The sequence below is a fragment of the Pinus tabuliformis genome, chromosome 9 (genome assembly GCF_031772625.1).
Source record: "Pinus tabuliformis cultivar Carrire ecotype Pingquan chromosome 9, CPIR1, whole genome shotgun sequence".
Classification (NCBI taxonomy): domain Eukaryota; kingdom Viridiplantae; phylum Streptophyta; class Pinopsida; order Pinales; family Pinaceae; genus Pinus; species Pinus tabuliformis.
The window spans coordinates 1,521,117,648-1,521,138,054 of NC_142307.1; positions in this window are offsets into that span (position 1 = coordinate 1,521,117,648).

The following is a 20,407-nucleotide window of genomic DNA, read 5'->3' on the forward strand; positions in this document are numbered from 1 at the left end:
CAGTAAAGCATAAGCTGCATAGGTTAAACCCTAGGGTGAAACAAAAGGTTAAGAGGGAGATCAACAAAATTCTAGAAGCTGGGATTATATTTCCAGTAAACGAAGCATAATGGATTAGTCTGATCGTCATACAAAACAAGAAAGATGCAACAATTATCAGAGTCTATGTTGACTATCGAAGTATGAACAATGCATGTGTGCATGATCCTTTTCCAACACCCTTTAGTGATAAAGTCTTGTACAATGTAGCGGGAAATAAAGCATATTCATTCATGGATGGATTCCCGGGCTACCATCAGGTCCAAATAGCAGAAGAGGACGAAAGGAAGATAACGTTCACCACTGAATGGGGGTCATATGCCTACCATGTAATTTGAAGAATACACCTGTTGTCTTCTCAAGGATTGTTATAGCTACATTCCGAGACTATATTCATAGGTTCCTAGAAGTGTACATGGATGACTAGACAGTATATAGTCTGTTGAATAAACACACAAGCCTACTAAGGGTCATGTTTTAAAGGTGCCGATAGTTGCAAATTTCCTTGAACCTAAAGAAGTGCATTTTTGTAGTTCCATTAGGAATGTTTTTGGGCAAAATTGTTGGCAAAGCTAGAATGTGCGTAGACCCTGTAAAGGTTTCGGTAAGTGTTAACTTGGAACCACCACACAATGTAAAGAAACTATGTTCCACTCTGGGCCATACAGGGTATTACCGGTGGTTCATTAGGAATTATGCATCAATTACAGTCCTGATGGAGAGGTTACTAAAAAGGATGAAAGTATTCACTTGGACGGAGTATTGTCAAACAACATTGGATAAATTGAAAGAGAAACTGGTAATTGCTCTGATCCTTGTGTACCTGGATTGGAAAAATACATTTCATGTACATATTGATGCATCAGGGATCACTCTAGGAGCAGTCTTAGTGCAACGAGGTGAAAGAAATATGGATCACCCAGTGTACTATGCCAGCAGGAAATTGTCAACTACAGAAAGGAACTATGCGACAACAAAGAGGCAGGCACTAGCCATGGTTTACTCTCCACATAAATTCAGGAATTACCTATTGGGAGCGCCATTTAAATTTTTCCCAGATCATTTAGGTCTAAGTTATTTAGTGAACAAACAAGTGTTAGAAGGAAGAATATGCCATTTGTTATTACTCTTCCAAGAATTTACTTTCGAGGTAGTCATCAAACCTGGAATACTGAATGTGGGGCCGGATCATCTATCACGACTGGAAAATGGAGAGAATTAAGGGGAATTATATGATCAGCTACCTAATGCTAACTTATTTAGAATAGAAGAAGTTTTGGACTACCTAGAAGAAATTGTTGGGCTACGAACAATAGGGCACTTCCTGGAGGGGTATACACCAACACAGAAGCGACATCTAATAGTAAGGGCAATAGAATATCAACTAATCACAGGACATCTCTATAAGATGGGTCTAGATCAAGTCCTGAGGCACTGCATCCTTCAACTTGAAAAAGGAGATGTGCTCTGGGAATAACACATTGGGGTCGTGGGAGGCCATGTAGGAGGAAAATCCACCGCAAGGAAGATACTACATGCAGGATTATGGTGGCCAACCCTCCACAAAGATTCTAAAGAATATGTTAAGAATTGTGATGTCTATCAAAGGGTTGGGAAGCCCTCATGACAAGATGAACTCCCTTTAAACCCAATTCATACAGTGCAGATCTTCGAGAAATGGGTAATAGATTTCATCGGACCCATAAAACCACCAGTGCGACACTCACATGAAAGATACATAATAATGGATACGAAATATCTCATTAGATGGGCAGCACCACCACCAGTCAAAGACTGTACAACCGACATTGCTGCAAGGTTCATTTTTGAAAATATAATTTCAAGATTTGGATGCCAAAAAAGCCTAACAAGCGATCAAGGAACACATTTTATTAATGAAACTGTTGAGTCTCTTCTCAAGAAATTTATGATTCAACATCATAAAAGTAGTCCATACCATCCACAGGCCAATGAGACTGTTGAGGCATTCAATAAAATACTGGAGAAAGGTCTCATGAAAATTGTATCAGCTAACAGGGACGACTGGGACGAGCGTGTACCATAAACTCTATCGGCGTACAGAACAATAATGAAAAGACTTCATAAACAAACACCATTTCAACTGGTATATGCAAAGGAAGCAGTAGTCCCAGCAGAGTTCATAGTACGAAGTATGTTTATTTCTCAAGCAACAAAGATGACAGATGATGTAGCATTAGGAGAAAGACTCAATCAACTAATGGAACTTGATGAATCGATATTCTTGGTCGAATTTCACCAATGAGTAGAGAAAAGAAGGAAAAAATCTTGGCAAGACAGGCATATCAGAGAGAAGACAGTCAAAGTTGGAGATCACACATTATTATACAACAACAAGTTCCAAACATTCCCGGGTAAATTGCAAATGCACTGGTTGGGCCCGTTTATAGTGGAAAAAATCAAAGATTCCGGAGAGATACGGTTGGCGTAATTGGATGGAAAAATGCTACAAGGTTGGGTAAATGGCACACACCTAAAAACCTTCCACATGCCAAAGAACACACTATCAAGTTAAGGGGGCCTCAGAAACGAGCCCACAAGTAGGTAGTAGTCAATAAAAGTTAGTCAATTCATTTCGATATCCATTTGAAGTTTGTGTCTTGTATCATCTTTTAAGAAGAATAAGCAAAAGCATCAATAATGTTGTGGATAAAATGTCATGATACCACAACCCATTTGTGGTCACGGGGAACACTTATACTTAATAGGCACTCGTAGGTAGACGCTTTTCCAATTTTAAGTCACACGTAGGCAGACACTTTTCTTAGTCTTAATAGTTGCACGCTTTGTTTATCCTTTCCATCATACGAGTAATAATTTCCATAATAAGTAACTAATAATTCAAATTTCAAGTGGAAGTCATAAAATTTCAAATTTAGCTAATAAATACCCTCCATTACGGAAAAGATAATAAGCCATTTGGCTCACTATGTCCTTCCCCAGTCCACATCAGAAATCCTAGATCCAGGTCAGCCGATGGCAGCGAAGCACAGTTAGGATACATGGGGAAAGTTGTCATAGTAAAATTAGTTGCCAAAGCCTAGTCAGGAAACGTTGTGTCAAGACCGGCTACTTAATTTGCATGATAATGCAAGAAGCTACATAATTTCAAGTGCAGGTAGCAGAGGAACTCCAATTCCACTCTAAAGAACAACAACAACAAAAGTGCAGAAGTTTGAAACCTCAAGTGACGATTGTCTATCAGAGATGCAGAGCAATGGCAAAGGGAATTATTTCAGTCCCAGAGGACAAACTAGATGAGAGAATTTCACTGCTGGAAAATCTATATGGAAAATATGACAAATCTACCTTAGTTGACAATGACCTTACTGATTATTTCTAGTTTCCAACGCTGAAAAGGGAGGTCTATATAGAAGAAATTCAGAAGAAATATGGCACCACAATAGCCAGACTCAAAGAAGATTTCAAAGGATTACAGTGGTCGACACTAATCAATTTGAGAAGTTTACCGATCTTTGACACTCAACTGGCTACAATGCAATGTACAAAATTATTAGCCAGCAGAATGCAAGGGGGATCCTTGTGGCTCGACAAGGAGTACCCAATTCACGTCGACGATATCCACGACCTCACAGGGCTATCAGTAGGAGGAAATGTGATGAACACGACGTTCTAGGTAGGCACAAAAAGAGTAAAGAAGCAAGGAGAAGATGATTATTATGAAAAATATGGAACGAAGCATGGTGGAAGGGGAGCCAAAATTGACATGATCAAAAAAATTGAGATAAGGTTCACCTGCTACATCATAGTAGGCAAGACCATGAGACACTTCACAAGAAATGAATGCACTCTAGATGCAATTTTGGTTGCGGAGCACTGCTGCAATGGAGAAGTGCTCAACTAGTCTGCTTTCGTGCTAAATGAGCTCTTCGAAGCATGTGAATATATCTACAAGCAAAGTACCAATTTCTTGTTTGGATACATACTGATGTCTCTAGCGATGTGGAAATGGCGGCCACCAAGGGGGAGGGAGATGATGCAGATTACTGAAGGAAAACCATTAGCACTCTGGTATGAGCCATGGAGAGCTTCGGGGGACCCGAGCAGTAAGTAAATTAATCAGGTAGCTTTCACTAAATGGTATGAGCTGATGTTGATTACAATCGGGTCAATGGACAGAATACCTAAACCACTTGTAGATGAGTTCTACGAGGAAATATGGTTTGGAGCCTCACATGGGCACACTTACCTTCAACCTTGATGTGTCCATCCTAACACCTTAAAGATGAGGCCACAAAAATCTGTTTTGACTCAAGTGACACTCTATAGCAAGATTGGATCATGGCTAGGGGTTGCTTGCAAAATTACAAAGGGAAAGTATCGGTATTTGTTTGGTGGATTAAAGCCATAGTTGCAAGCAAGAGAAAGCAGCAGAAAGAGGTCAGCTGAAGATGATATACACCCAATGGTGCTGCAAATCAAACAACAAATGTTTGTGATAAGGTAGATGATCGCAAGCTTTGAAGAGAAATTAGGTGAGGCTAATCAACCCATGCACTTTCAAGGTTCTACTATGTTTTCACCAATAATTACAACTCCACTGGTGATGGAAATTCCCACTGGTGGCATTAGAGCCCCATTTCAGCCAACAATCCCGAAACCCAAAAGAAAAGAGTAGTTAGGAACCCAGCAGTTAAGAAGCCAAGAACTACTCCAACAATTCACATTGTCGACCTTACTGATGAGGTCAAACAATCAATATCCACATCCTTGATTGTTGAAGAGATTCCCCCAAATACCTCTACCATTTCACCTTAGTCGCAAGAATCCTCTCCCCACATGGCCTCCACCTCTGCAACCTTGTCAAAAACTATCCCCTCTGACACACAACTAGCAATTTTAAATATGGATGTCGATTCAACAGATTATTTTAGAGGGGCCACCTCTGGCAGTAGCACCCAAACCTCACTAGCCTCTCTACTTCTGGGTTGGACCCACTTTAGGAGAAAGGACCAACCACAACCCTTCCATAGGAGGAGGGGCCAAACATACCAACCATTATTCCCTATAAGTTTCTTGGTGATCCCTAACCCTAATATCATTCCTCCCACTCCCTAGTTCACCCCACAATCACAACCAGTTAATTCTCCCACCTCCCATTCCGAGAAATCCATTGCCAGCATCCTACCAATTCAGAAAAGTTTTCCAGAACCAAGCACAATGCAAGCCGACACCCTGTAGCACTGGTCCACAGCACAACTGTTTTCATTTATTCAACAAACAGTGCAAAGAGCCAAAATAATACATGATGATCTGGCCAAGGAGCACGAGAAGCAAAAGAAGCAATTACAGGAAGTAACAGAAGAAAGAGATCAATTACACTGGTTGCCACCATATTTGAACATGCTTCTTGAATGTGATCATAGTAGCTCACCAGTGAGCTACTATGATCACATTCAAGAAGCATGTTCAAATCTGGTGGCAACCAGTGCCGATATGAAGAAGAAGCTGGAAATAAGAAGATCAGCGTTGCCAAACCCGGTCGAAATATATGCTAGAAAAATACATGGAAAGATCAATGAAGTGGCAACCAAGAAGCACGCACTCACTGAGGCACTAGTAGACGGGTATGCCTTGATGGATAGAGTTCACGAATGGTCGGGAAGCCTTGCATTGAAGAATCGGTTATTGTACCCTATGAGAGAGAAGCTACAAATAATGTTTGGAAATAGCATAGACTACATGGATTCCAACCAACTCCATAATATTGACAAATAGATCACTACCATTCAAGCACATGTTGAACAGATTGAAGAAGAATCGACGAAAACCAAAAAGCTAATAGGAGACTTGTGTCTGCCGGTCTGAGTATAGGTTCTAGATTTGAAAGAAGTCTGCAACAATAGTGAAGAATAGTGGGACCATATACAGAGTAAAAATCCAACCAAATTAATGTCCAACACAGTCGAAGACTTGACTCAATCGGCTAACACAATCATTGTCAGATGGGAAGCTACCCTCCAAAAATATATTGAATTCAGGTAGCAAATGACCATCGTTGTTCCAGAGTTGGAGCCTTCGTTCGGAAAAGAAGAACATCAAGTACAAGAAGGCACAATGGGAGTAGAAACCACCTAGAAAATGACAGCTAAGACAACGTGAGCATTAGCTCATCAGCCAACATAATCGGAGCAATCCGATAGAAGTACCTACTGAGACACCAACAAGACCCATAGAGCTTGAAATGATTGAATCAGGGATCAGTCAAAGAATTGTGGTTGGGGCCTATTGGGGCCTTCGTTTTGATTTTGAAGGATTTTGTAAGATTTTGAAGATACAAAGAAGAGGAAATGGGTGGCGGTAGCAATAGTCAGGTTTCAAAAAAGATAGATGAGGCGGGAGACAGGAACATGCAATTGTGGGATGGTTGCAGAGAGGTGTCAACAAAAATTAGGGGCAACCGAGTGGATAAGGAAAATGAGAGGTAGCCAAGGAAAGAAATAGCCAAGCGATAAATGGCAGTGCAAACAGTAGAAGGAATGCAAAAGGAGAAAGTCACAAGGAGAAAGGGGTTGGTTGAGGCTTGATGAGTTGGATGTAGTGTTTTAGTCACAGACGAGCAGCAAGGAGGATGTGATTGCTCATAGCATCCGAACTGAAGACTAGAGTAGTATTTGAGAAGTGGGCTAAGTCTGTTGCAGGCATTCAATATACGTAATTCGGTATTTCATATAGTTATATGTGGCTGAGGCCAATGTATCATGTACTGTTATTCTACTGAATTAAGATGAATGAAGAACTGGACTAGTTTCTTGGTATGATGTGTGTATTTGCTTATGTTATATGCACCTACTAAAATTTTGAATGCAATACAAGTCTATGTGCATGGTATATTCATTGTAATGATTAATATAATGTTAGTCTCAGTATATGCATAAAGCCTCTTACAGACTAATGGTTGATATATCCCTTACCCTATGCTGAACCCTTCTTACTTCCAGTCATGGCATGCCTCGAGTGAGACTCCTTATCCACTGGGTAAGATGAAAATGTCAGTGTTGTCCTAGACTACAATGAGCCATTGTTTTCCCTCTGTGCCTGAACCCAGGGTCTTCCCCTGATGTCACTTTTGTGCCAACAGAGAGGCCACAAGATCTATGAAAGATATGGACATAGGATAAGTTTCTCAATGGATGAGGAACACCTTCAGTGGGGAGTGATGATGAGGCTCATCAATAGGTAAACTATATGGGTCTTAATGCCACTCTCCATATTATTAAAATCAACTTTTCTCACATTTAATTACATGTTTTACTATATTTCTCTTAGTGACAAGGGTAAAGGTGATATGTTATGTCATGTGGCCTAATATACATTAATTGTAGGAATTGGAGTAGTTTTGGGATAATTTAGTTACAGGAACTTGAAGTGGACAATAAAGAAAGATTTTAGGAGATTTGCCTCCCTCCTTAACTTCTCAAATGATTCAAAGATTCCTCCACCATATCTCATCAGCTTGGAGTTATGAGCAGGCAAGCCAACCTAGTTCATTGGCAGTCAAGCTAGTGATAGTGAAGACAAGTCATTCTCAAGTTTGGGAGCAAAGTCTCCCTAATTTTTAGGAATATTTTTGTAGCTTCAGTTTGTATAAATAAGAATGCCAAGGGCCTCATTATGATTCGATTTATTTTGTAGCCAAGAGGAAATTTAGAGCTGAAACATTGTGATTGTTAATCTTATGTTGTATTTGAAATTTTGATGATAATAAGAAGGTTTACCTTGATCCAACACTGAGTTGACTCATAGGGTTGACACTCTTGGGTTAGGGCCCAACCCTTGCAGTAAAGGTTCCTATTTTTGTACATGTATTCTTAGATTAAAACCATAGTTAGTTGCTGAAGTTATTTCTGCTTTGTTTAGTTTAACATGTATTTAAACTTATTGTTTAGCCTTGTTTCCATTAGTTGAAGAAGTAGATTAGTGGCATAGTAGTGAGAAATAATACTTTAGAAAATCTTGTGACGGTGTCCTCTTCCTCATCCCCCTAATGGGATCATGGTTTGAGGGCTCCACTCTCACCGCCCCAAAAACATATTTATCTTTTGATCATTTCATAGCTTAGGGTTCATTGTTGAATAGATAATTGTTTATGATTTCTTGGAAGAACCTACATTTTCCATTTTGTTTCTTGAGCTTTTTTTAGTTTAAGAAGGTATTTTATTTCATAGATCTAGTCATTAGCCATCGATAAATCATTTTTCTCAAATTCAACTCATCTTTTCCCTATTTATATGAAGTTATTCATAAATGAAGAGAAGAACATGTTTTGTTGTAGGGATTGTTGATCTATAGGGAGGAACTCATCCCACTAGCCTCATCTAAGTCTTCTTCACATTCTTCCAAGGCCTACCAACCCCTAATCCAAATTTATGTTTTGTAGCCATCGTGGATAGCCACCTTGGGAAAATACAACCATCTTGAAGTGTTGGGTTGAGCCTTGGTTAATGTGAACCTTCCCTATGCCATATTTCACCATCAAACATCTTTCCAGTAGTTCATTTCACCATCCCTACCTTCCTATGGCCTTCAGCTAACTTCCCATAGAAAACCAGGACATCCTGTAGTAAACTAGGACCTCCTGTAGTAGTTCCTGTAGTGGCATGTTTAAACCTATTTTGAGTAGAAATAATAGTCTGAGCATAGGGTAGGCCCTTCACTATTAGAAAATTATATATTATAGAGCAATGGAACACATAAAATATTGCAGAAACATAAACACAAAAAACACATAAAACAAGAGAGACATAGATATACGTGGTTCACCCAGTTTGGGCTACGTCCACGAAGAAACAACCAGTCCTTATTTTTATATTATCCAGCAAACTGAAGAGATACAACCTACATCAGATCCGCTATAACTCCCTCTTCACTCTCAATCTCCTCTTTTTTCCTCACTCAGAATACAGGTATACATAGACGCAATACAATTCCCTCATATATAGTGAAGGGTTTCCTTTTAGGGAAAAAAACCCTAAATTAAACATAAGTTCTACCATCAGATCATCCGCCTAATGAACGACCTAGATTGACTAGAAATTAATATACTTTTACAAGGCAATTTTACATCTGCTTTTAGCTTCGGGGGCACTACCTCCGAACCCCCGCGGAGGGACCGCTGGCCCCCGGACCCCCCAGCCGTGGGGGATGGCCCTCCCGGAACCCCCGCAGGGGGGACAAGTCCCCCCCACACCCCACCGCATGGAGGGTGTACAATATTCCTGGGGTATACATCCGACCAAAACCTTTTGAATACAGAATATAATCAGGCTCCACACCCAACAATCTCCCACTTGGAGACTGATTATAGAAACTGCACTGCTTCTTCATTTGCTAGACAATGACTCCTCTTTGGACCTGGTTGTTTATCATCTTCTTCATCATACTTGAAGACTAATTGAAACTGAGTAGATTCTCAGTTTCTCCCTGGTTACAACTTTTGTTAACATATCTACAGGATTCTGGCTAGTGTGTATCTTTTCCAGTGTCAATGGCCCATCTTCCAATGCTGACCGTATGAAATGGTACTTGTGCTATATATGCTTAGTCTTGGAATGAAATGCAGAGTTCTTTGCAAGATGTATGGCACTCTGGTTTTCACTGTATAACCTTCCCAACTCTTGCTTCTTACCCAATTCATTCATAAACCTTTGTAACCAAATCATTTCTTTACTAGCCTCTGTAGCAGCAACATACTCTGCTTCTGTTGTTGAAAGTGCAACAACACTTTGGATTTTTGAAACCCAACTAATAGTTGTTCCACCTACAGTAAATACATATCCTATAGTGCTCCTCTTGTTATCTCTGTCACCTGCCATATCTGCATCAACATATCCCTGTAGAGCAATGTTTGAACCACCAAAGCATAATGCTTGATTTGTGGTACCTCTCAAATACCTGAGAATCCACTTCACCGCCATCCAATTTTCTTTTCCTGGATTGTTCATGTACTTGCTTACAACTCCCATTGCATGTGCAATATCAGGCCTTGTGCAGACCATTATATACATTAAGCTTCCAACTGCTGATGCATATGGAATTTTAGACATATGAGCCATTTCTTCCTGATTCTTGGGACACGCCTCCTTAATTAATTTGAAATGGCTAGCCAAAGGTATACTAACTGGTTTTGCATTCTCCATATTAAACCTTTTCAACACCTTTTCTATGTACTCACTTTTATACAATGTTAATTTGTGATTCTTCTTGTCTCTAGTTATTCTCATACCAAGGATTTGTTTTGCAGCGCCCAAATCCTTCATTGCAAATGAGTTTGCCAATTTCCTTTTGAGCACATTTATTTCCTGCATGTTAGAACCTACAACAAGCATGTCATCTACATACAATAACAACATAATATAGCTGCCATCATTTTGCCTTTTGAGATAAACACAATGATCAGAGTGACACCTAGCATAACCTTGTTGAGACATAAACCTGTCAAGTTTTAGATACCACTGCCTTAGAGCCTGTTTTAAGCTATACAAGCTCTTCTTCAACCTGCACACTAGTTTCTCCTTCCCTTTTACCTCATATCCTTGTGGCTGCTGCATATATATCTCTTCCTCCAAATCCCCATGGAGAAAGGTTGTCTTTACATCTAACTGCTCAAGATGAAAATCTTCAGCTGCTACTAGACTTAGAATAGTTCTGATTGAGTCATTTTCACAACAAGAGAAAATATCTCATCAAAGTCTATACCCTTTTTCTGTGCAAACCCTTTCACCACAAGTCTAGCTTTATATGTTTTTCAACCTCCATCTTCTTCCTTCAACTTGTAAACCCATTTATTATGTAATTTTGCTTTACCTACATGCAACCTGACTAAGTCCCAAGTCTAGTTATGTGCTAAGGAGTCCATCTCTTCTTTCATGGCTTGCTACCACTTCTTCTTGGTTTCTATCTGGATTGCTTCTTCATAACATTCTAGTTCACCAGAATCAGTCAACAATACATAATATAATGAAGGAGAGTATCTTTTAGGGGGTCTACTCATCCTGGTAGATCTTCTAACACCACTTTCAGGTGTTTGAAGTGCTTTTTGTTGTTGTGGTTGTTGTTATGGCTGTTGATCATTATGATTTTTAGGCACCATCACATTTTCTGTGATCTCGTTAAGCACTGAGTATTCTCTGTTTTCTTTTTTCTGTTTCTTTTCCTACATCTGATCCTTATACAAAACCTTTTCATTGAATATGACATCTCTACTCCTAATGATTTTGTGTTTTTCATAATCATAAAAGTGATAACCAAAATCATTAACACCATATCCAATAAAGGTACATTTCTTTGATTTTGCCTCAAGCTTTGTTCTATTTTCTTTATTAATGTGGACAAAGGCTTCACAACCAAAAGTCTTTAAAAAAGAGTAGTTTACCTTTTTACCTGTCCATGCCTCCTATGGAATACCACCATCCAAGGGACTTGAAGGCCCTCTGTTGATTAGATAAACAACAGTGTCTACAACATCTGCCCAAAACTTTAAAGGCAATCCTGGATGCAATCTCATGCACCTTGCACGCTCCATGATTGTCCTGTTCATCCTTTCTGACACACCATTTTCTTGTGGTGTTCCTGGAACTGTCTTCTTTCTACAAATTCCATTCTTAGAACAGTACCTAGCAAACTCTTTGTTGTAATATTCACCTCCATTATCTGATCTGAGACACTTCAACCTTTTTCCTATCTCAGTTTCAACCAAAGCTTTCCATTTCTTGAAAGTATCAAATACATCAGATTTATTTCGAATACAATAAATCCAGGTTTTTCTTGTTTCATCATCAATAAAAGTAACATAATAATGAGAGCCACCAAGAGATGATACCTGAGTAGGTCCCCATACATCTATATGCACAAACTCTAATTTTTCACTCTTCTTTTCTTTCCCAACATTAAGGAATCTGACTCTCTTCTGTTTTCCATAAACGCAATTCTCACAAAATTTTAAATCAACAAGCTTCAAACCCGACAACAAATTTCTTGAGTGAAGAATCTACATCCCCTTCTCACTCATGTGCCCGAGTCTATGATGCCAAAATGTCATATCTTGTCCTGTAGAGGTTAAAGCATTAACAAAATTAGAAATACAATTGCATAAATACAATGTACCAACCTTTCCTCCTTCCACTATTACCAGGGATCCTTTAGTGACCTTCCAGGTTTTATCTGTGAAAGTAGTAATGAAACCTTCACCTCCCAACTACCTTGTTGAAATCATATTTTTCTTTAGATCTGGAACATGCCTTACCTCCTTCAATAGCCACTGATTTCCATTTCGCTGTTTTACGAAAATTGTACCCATTCCAATGATTTTACAAGGTTTATCATCACCTAATCGAACCTGTCCAAAATCTCCTTGAACATAATTATAAAAATGTTTCCTATCAGGTGTGGCATGGAATGAGGCCCCTGAATCTACCACCCAAGAATCAGTAATGTTTTCTAATGAAAGAATCAAAGAATCTTGCAACACATCACCTCTTACATTCGCTTCATGATTAGTTTCTTGCTACACATCTCCTTCTTTTCCCTTTCGAGACTTGTAGTCTTTCTTCAGGTGTCCTTTCTTCCTACATTTCTAGCACACTATCCCCGATCTGGACTTGGATCTACCTTTTCTTGACTTACTACGGTATCTTGAGCTCTTTCCTCTTTCCATTTTTCTTCCCCTAGTCTCTGCAGTCAAGGCATTACCTGATGTCTCACTGAAAATTTTCCGTCGCATTTCCTAGCTAAGGATTGCACTGACAAAATCATCAAACTTTAAAGTACTAGATCTAGAGATAGAGTTACTAATGGCCATAAATAAACCATTCCAACTTTTTTGCAATGAGCACAGAAATAACAGATCCCTACCTTCATCATCAAAAGTTACCCCTACAGAACATAACTGACTGGTAACTGTATTAAAATAATTTAAATGGTCTACAACAGATCCACCTTCTAACATCTTCATATTAAATAAATGCTTCATAAGAAATACCTTATTTGAGGCCGAGGGTTTTTCATATAGTTTGGCCAATATCGAAATTAAACCCTCTTTTGTCGTTTCCTTTTAAATGTTAAACACTACCAACGCCGCTAGGCATAGCCGTATTGTTCCAAGTGCCTTTTTTTCAAGAATATTCCATTCCATGTCTGTCATACTTGTTGGCTTCTTTGTCTTTCTGCTCAATGGTAGGTACAGATCTCTTTGATACAAATAACCTTCCATTTGCATCTTCCACAGCTGGTAGTTTTGGCTGATGAATTTTTCGACCCTAAACCTACCATCTTCTGCCATTGCTCCAACTCGAACCAGGAACCCTTCTCTCCTACGAGTTTATCAGCCAAATAGACCTTTGGCTCTCATACCAGTTGTTAGAAAATTATATATTATAGAGCAATGGAATGCATAAAATATTGCAAAAACATAAACACAGAAAACGCATAAAACAAGAGAGACACAGATATACGTGGTTCACCCATTTTGGGCTACATCCACAGAGAAACAACCAGTCCTTTTTATATTATCCAACAAATTGAAGAGATACAACCTACACCAAATCCGCTGTAACTCCCTCTTCACTCTCAATCTCCTCTCTCTTCCTCACTTAGAATACAGGTATACATAGACGCAATACAATTCCCTCATATATAGTGAGGGGTTGCCTTCTAGGGCAAAAAACCCTAAATTAAACATAACTTCTATCGTTAGATAATCTACCTAATGAATGGCCCAAATTGACTAGAAATTACTATACTTTTACAAGGCAATTTTACATCTATTTTTATCTTTGGGGGCACTACCCCCGGCCCGCCTAGCCAGGGGGGATGCCCCCCCCCCCCGAACCCCCACGGGGGGGACAAGTGCCCCCCACAACCCCCCGTATGGAGGGGTGTACAATCTTCCTGGGGTATACATCCAGCTGAAACCTTTTGAATACAGAAGATAATTAGGCTTTACACCCAACATCCACTTGACTTCCATGGCTCTCAGTGTCATTTTAGACCAAGTTTTCCATGCCTTTCTCCCATCCAAAGATCAAATTGTTTAACTTAGCATTTACATTTCTAGATCAAAAATCAAAAGACACTTTTTCTTCCATTTCAACATGAGATAGCTAGTGCATGAATACATCAATCATTGAGTGATAAGATAATTTCCCATGTCCACTTAGTCCACATAGCCAAAAGATAAAATGCAAGGTTAGATTAGTTCTTTTCTGCAAGTAATGTGTATCATTTCTTAGCTAGATTATTTCATGGCATTTCATAGAACTTTCCATTCAATGCTTTCATTTCCTAAATAGGAAATCATTTACTTTCTTGCATTAAAGATTAGTTGTACATTCACTATCAATAGTTAGACTCCTTCTAGTCAATAGAAGTCTGGTTTGAAATCCCTGGTGGTCTATCACCCCAGTTGAAAAGTGAAAAGAGTAGATTTTTGCATCTACTGTGCATATACCACTGTCACCTCCAAGTTTGTATTAAACCCCTGGTTGATAAAGTAAAGTTGGCAGCCCTAGTATTTGCAACATCCTTGATGCAATACTAAGGTTAATCATATATCATATGATTTTTTAGACTTTTGTGAACAAAATGGCATCAAGAGGTTGTTTTCTATAGCTAAAACTCCTCAAGAGAACAAATTTGCAAAAAGAATGACCAAAACAATCCAACAAATGTCATGTGCGATGCTTGATGAGTCTAGAGCACCTCATACCTTCTGAGGGGAAGCAACACATATAGATGTGAATGTCCTCAACAAAGCTCATATTCAGGCAAACAATGATAAAAAAACCTTATGAACTATGGTTTGGTAAGCCTCCGACTTTCAAACATTTTAGATTTTTTGGAAGAAAATGTTACAAAAAGAATAATGCTGATAAGCTTGGAAAGTTTGAATCTAGATCTGATGAAGTAATTCTCCTTAGATACTCCTCTATAAGAAAAGAATATAAATTCTATAATAAAAGGCTTGAAAATATCGTTGAATGCATTGATGTTGTAATTGATGAAGCATCCACGGGTACCAAAAAGGAAGCACCAACAGATGACAAACTTGTTCCTACAACAAGACAAAAGGTTGTAGGAGAGGGAATTAATGAAGCACCAGAAGAAGGAATTGAAAGCACATAAGCATAAGAAATGACTCCTTCAAGGTATGTTAATAAAAACCATACGGAATCTCAAAGTTTGGGTGAAAAGGAAGCTGGAGAACAAACTAGAAGAACTCTTGTTGGAAATTCCAGTTACCTAGCCTTAATATACACAATCTAACCTCAAAATGTAAATCAAGCAAGAAAAGATGAAATTTGGGTTAAGGCAATGGCCAAAGAAATTGATAAAATAGAAAATAACCATACATGGGAGATAGTATGTTGGCTTAGGGGGTCTTGACCCAAGTTCAGAGTTAGCTGCGCCAACCAAAAAAACCATACACTACTGGCCCTTTCAGCAACAACACGTGTAGCGTAGGCTACAGTCTCACCCGAACCAGTATGGGGGGATAAAAGAACTAAGTTTCTGCATCCAGAGACTAGTGTGATGTCTTTTAGCACCTCAGATCTTCCTTCGCATAGATTGATCAACTCTTAGGGCACGTTACTGTAATTCTGTTAAAACAACCTTCAGACCTTCGCGAAGGTCTACGATCCGTTCTTGTAGACCTTTAACAGTTAATATATCCACTTACGCGCATCAGGAAACAACCATAAACTAGTGTTCGCGCAGATAACTTAAGTTATTAGTAAAAAGCACATAATTCATTAGAGTCTTCGCGAAAGTATTTAAAAATGCATTTTGTACATCATTAAGATTTATTCGAGAGAATCGTTCAACATTTGATCAATATTCCATAAAACACATTATTCATTGACAACATATAACATCAACAGAGATAAATAGAATACAAAATAATTCTTCGAAAGCTATCTTTATTGATCTTTCATGCAAGGTTATAGACTCAAAACTAGCCTGTGCACACAGCTGTAGGGGTCAGTGCACTCAGCTGCGGAATTTACTTAGGCCTCTGTGCACTCAGCTACAAATACTTTCTTCTATCTTACCCACTTCTCTTCGTTATCACTTCCCTCCTATCATCATCCCTTATTCTCCCTTAGAATCTCTAAGACACACCAATTTATAACATTTTTCATACAATTCCATGGTCCACGGATGATGGGTGGATATCAAAACCAATTCAAACTCTACATAAAACAAGGGGCTAAACCTCTTTGACTCCTAGCTATCAATGTGCTCCACATCCATGAATCACAAAGACTTAACATTATTTACACAAAATGTACCAAAACTTGGGTTATCTTAACCCCAAAACTGACCTAGGGACCCCATCCCAACAAGCCCCCAACAAAAATATCATTACTCGCCCTCGAGTCACTCTGTTGGTGTTGTGATCTTACTTCAAAGGCCTCCCAACTCCACCTGGATCCCTGCAACTTCGACAGTGCTCTGTGTTGATACCTGCTTGACTTCCTCGACCAATTTTTCCGTGGCTGGTCCTTCTATGGCCAGCCTCGTCGTCTAATGTTTCTGATGCAATGCTTTAAGCTTATCCTGAATAGTAATTGTGACTTAATAACCCTCCTCTAACCAAGGCTACAACCTAGCCTTTAGCAAGGCCTCCTTCTTCTATGCTTCCTCCACTTGTTCTAGGAGCTTCTTTCCTTCGTGTAACTTAGCAAGGTGCTACGCTGGTGCTATGGAGCACACAGTTTCCCTAACTTCATCGTATTGCCACTGCAACTCCCTTACATCTGTGTTCAATGTCTTCAAGTTCGGATCCTCCTGCATATTAGTCACTAGCTCCATAGCCTACTCAAAAAATACTGCATAGTCAATGACTATGGCATCCAAGGTTTCCATGCCTTCCTTTATCATTACCCTGTACTGCTTCTGGACCTCAAGCAAAGTTGTGGGCTGTAGCTTTAACTGCCACTCTGTAATCTTCATGTTGAGCTCAAATGCGACTCAGCCAACCTTTGCTTTAACCTCATGCACACCAGTAGCTCATTTTCTTATTTTCACCTATGGTTGTGCATCCTTTAGGATGTGAAGTTCAGGTACTGTCTTGTATGCCTTTGCTACAGCTGACTCTAGACTGGAACTACGCATCTAAAGTTCCTCCTTTTCCTTCAAAGCCTGCATATTTTCAACAAACACTTTCCCTTTGATCAATTTATACTCACTTATGAGATTGAAGGTGTGTTGCTCCCTAATTCTCAATTCATTTGGCACCGCAACATGTGGCGCATGGAGGATCTCGTTGGAGATTGCTACTATATTCAATTCCATGTTCTTAATTATACTCAGGATAATGCGATCATTGACGAACTCTACTTGAATTGACCCATCTGGTAATGGTATAGTTCTGAGGTTTAGGGTCCTTACTAGCTTTGTAGCTTGGCCTGTCTCGGGTGTCAGCCTAGCTTGGTTCGCACTCTCTTGTTCGGTGCCCACCTATATTCTTCTTTCTTGGATCTACAGATCGTGTAGATCCTTTTAGACTCTCCCCAGCATTTGCATGTATTGTTGTTGAATCTGCTACACCACTTCCATGGTGGTGTGATGAATTTTGTCCCTGATCTCATCAATATTGCCCTCTGTTAACACCATGGGATCACCCTGTGAATTATCTTATTTCTGCTTCTTCCTTGTATCACGCTGTTTCTCCTTGTCAGGTCTCTTCAGAATAAATGCGGTGCTCTACCCCTCATCCCTTCTATCGCCTTGTCTCGAAAGTTCCTACTCTTCTATCTCTGACGAAGGTGACTTGTCACCTTTTTGTGACTCACGATGTTCTTGTTCTGCCTGGTCCTTGGTTGTGCGTTCTTGTTCCACACAAGCCTTTTCTACGGATTCCTTCTTTCTCTTCTATGCAACTGTACGTGCAGCTTGCTTCGCTACCTCCTTTCTAATCTGCGCAACAGAACTTCCTATGCCCATGCTTGTTCCATCATCTAAGTCTAACGAGGCACACCACTCTGTAGGCTATTTCAATACAACCTCCTAGATGTCTGTTTCTAACACTAAGTAAGGCAAGTCATGCCATTTCTACTATGGATCCTTTCGCACTTGGATATATACTCTGTGGAAGTCAGCCTTGAATGCCACGTAGGCTTATAGCTATGTGAACAAGGTTAAGGACAACCTCAGACATTGATTGATGGCCATGCAGAGAGACATTTCCATGAGAACCCAAAATATCTTCGTCTCTGTAGTCCACGTGGGATCCTTTGTGGACCATATGGAAGCGAATTGTGTTGCCTCGAGAAATTTCCATGCAATGAGCATAATCGACAATAGCAACCAAATGTAGTGGAACAACTTGGTTTCATCTTGGGCCTCTCGGCAGTTCACTAGGAGCTCCTAACAAAGGTATTTTGAGAAATTAAATTGCATGCCTTTCACGCACTATGCAGCTAGGGAAACTACTTGCACCGGAACTTCATTTGTGCGATTTTTTCACATCACTTTCCCTGCAAAAATTTGGGTGGCCAATTGAATTGTCAGGTCACTTATAGAAAGAATTGAATACCCTCGCGACTTCTTCACGATGCCATAATCCCTCTTCATTCTTTCTACGAGGTCTTTCTCCCCAGTATTTCCGCCAAACTCCTCAGCCAGGTTCATGGACTTGTAAGGTAGGTGCATGATTCTATGAATGAGCATGTATGTAATGGGGATAGGCCCTCCTAGCCATAAACACCCATCATCCACCAATGTGAGCACCTAGCGCACACATATTGTATTAATGGAGGTGCAGTGATAGTGGGGCACCCACAACAGATTTAGTAACCCTGAGTGCTCGACACCGTGGACCCATTCCTCCGTTTCCAGTGTTGTAACACTTGATTCTACATAGTAGACCCTTCTCAAAAACTTATCATCACCAAATGTGGAAACCTAGTGTGATTTGGAGGTCCCAATCCTCCCTTTTCAACAGCTATATCCTCACAAGCTACGGACCTTCAAAAGGGACTTGCTCAGGTAGCAGGGGCGTAGATATGGTGAACTTGTCAGAATATGGGTCCTTTGTGACCTTTTATTTTCCCTTCCATGGAGGGATATACTTAGGGAGCCTTATTATGGGCTCCACTCCTTCAGTGTCTATATCCTTTATTCCCTAGGCTTCTTCCCCCTCCAGGTCCACTACCTTCCCTAACGATGTATCTTTGTTCTACTTCTTTGTTTCGGTATGCTTCATGGGTTGTGTCTTCGTCATTCTCTATGTAGCGTGCTCGTTGCATTGTCCTCCAAACTAGACAATGTAGTTGATATTCCTGTGCTCCCTTGCAACTGCCTGGAGCTCTAAACTATCCTACTTCCATATAGTCATTGTACAGGATCTCCTATGTACAACTTCAACCTGCTCCCATTCACTCTACCCGGGAAGGGTTCCCCGTTAAACTTCACAAGCTGAACTGTGCCTCCATCTATAATTTCTTTGACAATATATGACCCTAACAAATACATCTGTAATTTACTTGGAAATTTAGTAAATTTACTATCATATATCAGGACAAGATCATTTACCTTGTACATGCAAAACTTGATGTGGCGATCGTGCCATGCTTTTTCGCATTCCTTCTATACTTTTTTATGGAATCCTACCAAAAATTGATCTTCTTCGAGCTCCATCAGCGGTGCGAGTTGTTCCTCCAAGGCCTTGCCATCTGCCATATCTGTCAGCACTGTTATGCAAAAACTAGGTACAATGTACTCCATCGGCATATTACAACTTCAACCCCATATAATAATATGAATGGTGTTTTCCCTATCAATTTCTTACAAGTAGTCCTTTAAGCCCATAGTACTATAGGTACACACACATCCTAGTCCCACTGCGCATTGTAGATCTTCTTCAATGCATTCTCCAAAATCTTATTGAAGGCTTCAATAGTTCCATTGGCCTGAGGGTGATATGGTGTACTCTTCTGGTGGTAGACCTGGAATTCTTCAGTCAACGCACTGATCATTTCGTTGAGAAACTGCGTACCTCTGTCATTCATCAACACTTTCAGGAAACCAAATATGGATAATACATACTCAAACAAGAAATTTTGCTTCCATAGCCCCTGTACAATCCTTAACCAGATGTGCTTCCACCCATCTGGTTAGATATTTCATCACAGTGATAATATAGCGCGCACCTATTTTCTTTCCTAGGGGGCTGAATTGGCCCAACAAAATCAATTTACCATTCCTAAAATGGCTACAAAGATACTTTAGGATGTAATGGAAATTCATCCCTTCACGATGGTCTCCTAGTTCTTTGACATGCATCAAATGCCTTACAATAGGCCTT